Genomic DNA, 6,810 nt, shown 5'->3' with positions numbered 1-6,810 from the left:
TTTTTTCCGAGTTGAGTTGATAGTCATGCCATGTGTGTATCCTTATATGTATATGTGTGTGCTTGCGGGTGTGTATGTGTGTTTTTCTGTGTTTGCGTGTGCATTTTGTTGGGGTACTATTTCTTCGTCATGGATGTGTTATTGTCAGCAACACATTAACACATACAAGATGACAGGAAAAGCCGAGAGAAAAACACACACATGACAATATAAAAACATGAGAATAAATCAGAATAAATGTATACCTCGAGAGGAGATTCACAGAATTAAGTAAATAATTAAATTCCATTTTGTCACTCCGTCTAAATGATTTCCTTCAACCAATACAGACCATCCCTAGTTAACTTGGACTGACTTAAATGTTATTTTATGATGAAATGTAACGTGAAGATAATTACACATTTTACAAACGAATTTAGAATATTGGGTTAGGAGCAATTAATAAGTACAGTTATAATTATTCAGTGAGAAAATTGTTTTTATAATCAGAACTATATTCTGAACTGATTAATTCCAGAGTTTAGTTATCTCTTTCTTTAATTGTTTATTTGTTAGTTGGTCGGTCGGTCGGTCGGTCGGTTGGTTGACTGGTTGGTAGGTTGGTTAGTAGGTTGGCTGGTTAATTGCTTTGTTGGTTTGTAGGTTGTTTCGTTCGTTCGTTTGGTAGGTTGGTTGGTTGGTTGATGGATTGGTTGGGTTCAAGGTTGGTTAGCTGGTTGGTTGGTTGGTTGGTTGGCTGGTTGGTTGGTTGGTTGGTTGGTTGGATGGTTGATTGGTTGGTTGGTTGATTTGTAGGTTGGTTGGTTGGCTGGTTGGTTGGTTGGCTGGCTGGTGGATTGATTGGTTGGCTGGTTGGCTGGTTGGTTGGTTGGTCGGTTGGTTGGCTGGTTGGTTGGTTGGTTAATTGGCTGGTTGATGGATTGGTTGGGTTCAAGGCTGGTTGGCTGGTTGGTTGGTTGGTTGGCTGGTTGGTTGGTTGGTTGGTTGGTTGGTTGGCTGGTTGGCTGGCTGGTTGGTTGGTTGGTTGATTTGTAGGTTGGTTCGTTGGTTGGCTGGCTGGCTGGTGGATTGATTGGTTGGTTGGTGGGCTGGTGAATTGGTTGGTCGGTTGGTTGGCTGGTTGGTTGGTTAATTGGCTGGTTGATGGATTGGTTGGGTTCAAGGCTGGTTGGCTAGCTGGTTGGTTGGTTGGCTGGTGGGTTGGTTGGTTGGTTGGTTAGTTGGCTGGTTGGTTGGTTGGTTGCTTGGTTGGTTGCTTGGTTGGCTGGTTGGTTGGTTGGTTGCTGGCTGGTGGATTGATTGGTTGGTTGGTTGGCTGGTGGATTGGTTGGTCGGTTGGTTGGTTGGCTGGTTGGTGGGCTGGTTGGTTGGTTGGTTGGTTGGTTGGTTGGTTGGTTGGTTGGTTGGTTGGTTGGCTGGTTGGTTGGTTGGTTGGTTGGTTGGTTGGCTGGTTGGTTGGTTGGTTGGCTGGTTGGTTGGTTGGTTGGTTGGTTGGTTGGTTGTTTGGTTGGTTGGTTGGTTGGTTGGTTGGTTGGTTGGTTGGTTGGTTGGTTGGTTGGTTGGCTGGTTGGCTGGCTGGTTGGTTGGTTGGTTGGTTGGTTGGCTGGTGGATTGGTTGGTCTGTTGGTTGGTTGGTTGTTTGGTTGGTTGGTTGGTTCGTTCGTTCGTTCGTTGATTTTCATAAAAAAACTAATCTTGATTAAATAACATATAATCAGTTTTCGACCAATTAGCTTAAACCTGATGAAGACAATTTTGCTACCACTGTGAGTTCATGATTCGTTAACAATTCAAATAAGTGCAACGCCAATAACTTTAGGGAGAAAGAAATCGTTGAATCTGAAATTATGAACTCTGAAGTTACATAGAAAATGATGATTCTGGATTTATTTATGCGAGCCGCCTTCTGGACCTCCGTCTAATTACAGTTGAAATTTGAATGACAAAAAATAGAATATAGAGAAACATTGGAAGTAACCTGTTGACAAATTCATACACATACACTCACACACAGAGACTAACACAAGCATTCATACACATGTATATATATATATATATATATATATATATATATATATATATATACAGAGTCCCATTTTGTGGCATCCTTCGGACAACAGCTATAAGCAACAAATGAGCTGTGAGTAAATTTTAACAGATGGAAACAGTCATATATATACTATATATATATATATATATATATATATATATATATATATATATAGTATATATATGACTGTTTCCATCTGTTAAAATTTATATATATATATATATATGATTTATATATATATATATATATATATATATATACATATATAATATGCAGTTCAATGCAAAAAAATTTCAAGTACTGCGCTACAAGACCACAAGCACCTCCCAACTGGCATACACAGGGCCTGAAGGTACTGCAATCCCAGAACCACAAACAGTAAGAGATCTGGGCATCAACATGTGTAGTGATGCATCATTTCACATGCACATTGTCAAGTTGACAGCAAAGTGCAGACAACTGGCAGGGTGGATACTGAGGACATTCGGTACAAGGGATCAAAAAGTCATGTTGACTCTATGGAAGACATTTGTCCTGAGCCGCCTAGACTATTGCTCTCAGTTGTGGTCACGACACAGTGTTAAGTGGACAGCAGAACTCGAGGCAATTCAGTGGCACTATACAAAAAAGATCGCCACAGTCCAACAGATGAACTACAGGGAGCGACTGAAGGCACTAGGTCTCTACTCCCTGGAGCGCAGGCGGGAGAGATATGTAATAATATACATATGGAAAATACTGGAAGGACTGGTGCCAAACTTTGGTATCAAGTACTACAGGAATGCCCGCACGGGTCGCCACTGCATGGTGCCAAAGGTACCGTCCACTGCATCTCACATAAGAACGAGATACTGCAGCAGCCTCGGTTTCAGAGGACCTCAGCTCTTCAATGCCCTGCCAAAACATTTGAGAGACATGCAAGACATGGATGCGGAGGTCTTCAAGACAAAACTTGACGCTTTCCTCTCCACGATACCAGACGAACCAATGGCTCGTAATGAGACGCAGTTTAGGGCAGCTGTGTCAAATTCTCTTATACACCAGATGTGCCATCAAAACTCTTGATTGGACCATGTCAGGTGGGGGAGAAGAGCCAAGCAAGGAACGTGAAAATCACGGTGGTGCACCAGCATGACCGCAGCCACTTGGCTGAAACACATAAATATATATATATATATATATATATATATATATATATATATATATATATATATATATATATATATATATATATATATATGGGAGAATATACAAAAAATAACAACAGACGAGGACAGGTGGTGTAAATAACAAAAGTATATATTAGTATGACGCTCGGGAATATATATATATATATATATATATATATATATATATATATATATATATATATATATATATATATATATATATATATATATATATATATATATATATATATATATATATATACATATATATATATATATATACATACATATATATATATATTATCTTTACTCTTTTAGCAGATCGAGTGCTTTTCTACATGTCAGACCCTTTCTCCATAGTTATATATATATATATATATATCAGAGTAAGCACATAAATGTGAAACAAGGTGGAAAAAATAGTACTCGAATACCAGAGGTAGAGTAATATGCGTTATTAAAATACAGCAGAAATATATATCACAAAACCTGTTACTCAGAGTTTCACATTCCAGTTCGTCGGGTAGGTATGTTTAGAATGGAACAAAGATAAGGTTGTAGGTAAAAATATACAATTAATTTGATAGATACACATTTGAAAATGGTTTTGTTTCATTGGTCTTTTCAACTAACGGTTTTTTTCAACCAACCAGCCAACCGGTTGCATGCAATGACAAATTGCAGTATAAGATCACCCTATTATAAAAATCGAAGTAAACCTTAAATCAAAAATAGCTTATAAAGAAGGACAGAGCCTAAATACCCGTGATAAATTATTGGCTGTAAAATATTAGACAATTAATAAATTAAAAGTCATACGTCTTAAAAAAGTATATATATATTCATAAAGTATATAAACATATATATATATATATATATATATATATATATATATATATATATATATTCATCACTTAAAGGTCGATGTTGAGTGAAAACACATAAATACTGCAATATTAACCAAAAGAGAAAAACTTTCATAAAAGTTTTTGGTGCATAAAAGCACATCGTAGCTATCATCAGCGGTAGACAACCACTGCTTCTTCTGTTGCCAGGACTACCAGATCACGTGAATTACCGTTTTTTCCGATGCCAGAGCTACCAGATAACTTGACTTCGGCTTCTTCTGGCCTTGTCAATGATAGATAACTCTCCGCAGAAAGCAGTAACTGCTGCGCTAGCGATATACATAGAAATATAAACACAAAACAGGCGCTGATGTCACTAAAAACCCGAGGGCTTATTAAAAAATAAACAGAACAACAGAAGCAGGCCAAAAGAGGCCGAGATCACACGATCCTGTTGTCTTGGCAATGGAAATAGCAGTGGTTGTTTACTGCCGGCAATAGCTATGATGTGCTTTTTAGACCAAGAAACTATATGAGAGTTTTTCTCTCTTCATAAACATTGCAGTATTTGTGTGTTCTAACGCAGCATCCACTTTTAAGTGGTGAATATTTTACCTTTTGGTATTATTACTGCTTCTATACGAGAGTAGAAGGCACTGAAACAAAGGACTTAAGATTGATAAAACAGGGCAGAAAGCCCAGTTTTTAAATTCGTCCGAGTAAAACACATCTTAAGGAAAAATGACCGGAAGAACTGTAAAGGTGAAGTTTAAAGCAAACGAACAAGTGAAACTATTGAAGCTCAACAACTACAAAGAACAATGTCCCAATTTCCAATCTGCAGCCAACCAACACTTTGGGGATGGCAAGTGAAAAATCATTAAGACTAGTATCAGAAATAAAGGAGAAAAATCTTAGTCTCCTAACAATCCACTCAGGAGTACTTCACGCTTTCTTGCAATAAGAAATAAATATTAGAGGCGAACATTTACAAACGATTGACAAAAAATATGAAAATAAATAAGAAAAAGATCACTTTGAATAAAGAGCCAACATAAAGCAAAGGAATAGGTGAGTAGGAAGAACAATTTATCCCAACGAGTACGAAAAAAATGATGATGAAAATTTAACGAACAAATATGAACTGAGATTCGCCATTCTATAAAAATCGAGCAAACAGTTGAATGACAAAACTACGCATTTGTGGTGCCACGATCTCTCCGAACAAGCTAGAATAACATAGTTTAGAATAACAGAAAAACCATTTTCGGTCAGAATATAAACAACATACAAATGATAGATTATTAGAAAATTAAAATTAAGACTAATATTAGACTGATTTTAAATGAGATTACCTTCAATATATACTAAACGGCTTAAAAAAGCTTATTTATTTGAGATGGTCAACTGTCTCAACAAATAATTATATTAATTAACAAAAATTAATTACATTTCCAGACACCACATATTTTACGTCTACAAAGATATTTCATATGGAAAGATATGTCTATTCAAAAACTCATATGCACCATAATTGTATGACATTAAAATGGCGTTCGGATAACGCCAAAGAAAACATACATGATTAAGGGGTCAAAACATGAAATAGAGGGATCAGTCATGTTCTGGCTGGGAGCAATATCAAAAAGGAATATCGTTAAAAGCGATATCGGGATATTGTAAAAAAGAAAAAAGAACAAAATCGCGATATTTTACTCGTTTCAGCCATGAGGCTGCGGTCATTCTGGGGCACCACTGTGGTCCTTCTGATTTCCTCAGTCTGGAGTGTTTCGCATCACCACTTTTGTGTGTGCCTTTGCCCCAGCTGTTGGCCCATTTTGTGTATAAGAGAGTTTAATATCCTCGTCTGCATCTCATGTCAACCTGTTGGTTCATCTGGTATTGTGGAGAGGAGGATGTCTAATTCCTTTTTGAAGACATCTACTTCCACCTTATGCAAATTTCTTAATTTTTGTGGCAGGGCATTGAAGAGCTGTGGGCCTCTGAACCCTAAGCTATTGCAGTACCTGGTCCTGAATTTAGATGGAGTGGATGGTGCTTTTGGTACAATACAATGGCGGCCAGTTCTAACATTTGCATAACACTCAAGGCCGAAATTAGGTACTTGTCCTTCTAGAGTTTTCCATATTTAGATTATTGCACACCTCTCACGCCTTCGCTCCAGAAGCTAAAGTTGCAGTTCTCTCAGCCTATCCTTGTAGCTCATTCGCTGCACTTTCAAACTCTTTAGTATAGTAGCGTTAGACTGCTTCAAGCTTCGCTGTTACTTTGGCACTATGCGGTAACAATAACTGGGAGCAACAGTCCAGGTGACAGCGAACAAAGGTTCTTCGCAGGGTCAACATAGTTTCTTGGTCTCTTGTCTTGGAGGAACTCAGCATCCATCTTGCCAGTTGTCTGCACTTTGCTGCCATCTTGATAATGTGCATATAAAATGATGCGTCATTGCACATACTGATCCGCAAGTCTTTCACTGCCTGTAAGTGGAATTGCAGTACCTTCGGGTCCTGTATATGCAGGCTGTAGTGCATTCGTGACTTGATAGTGCAGTGTTTGAAATTTTCCGGCATTAAACTGCATGTTGTTTATTTCGGCTCACTTGTATATTGAATTCAGGTTCGGCAGTAAGCTTGCGCTGTCATGATTTTTTATTGCCTGAGATAATTTTGTATCATCGGCATAGCTAGTGACAGTGGTTGTCCAAGTGACCGTGGGCATGTCT

At 37.9% G+C, this 6,810-nt stretch overlaps 1 long non-coding RNA gene across 1 annotated transcript in view; it reads right to left on the bottom strand.

Annotated features, from left to right (window-relative positions):
- Window positions 1–807: 807 nt before the first annotated feature.
- Window positions 808–6,810, bottom strand: part of LOC149132244 (uncharacterized) — a 12,760-nt gene continuing 6,757 nt past the window's right edge. Inside the window, exon 2 of the long non-coding RNA XR_016244780.1 lies at window positions 808–1,918. This is a non-coding gene — a long non-coding RNA (uncharacterized LOC149132244). The remainder of the gene's footprint in view (window positions 1,919–6,810) is intronic.

Source organism: Octopus bimaculoides, chromosome Z, assembly GCF_046866305.1.
Source record: "Octopus bimaculoides isolate indiv1 chromosome Z, ASM4686630v1, whole genome shotgun sequence".
Taxonomy (NCBI): Eukaryota; Metazoa; Mollusca; class Cephalopoda; order Octopoda; family Octopodidae; genus Octopus; species Octopus bimaculoides.
The sequence above is the reverse complement of the archived record's forward strand: the minus strand, read 5'-3'. Positions and strand labels throughout refer to the sequence as shown.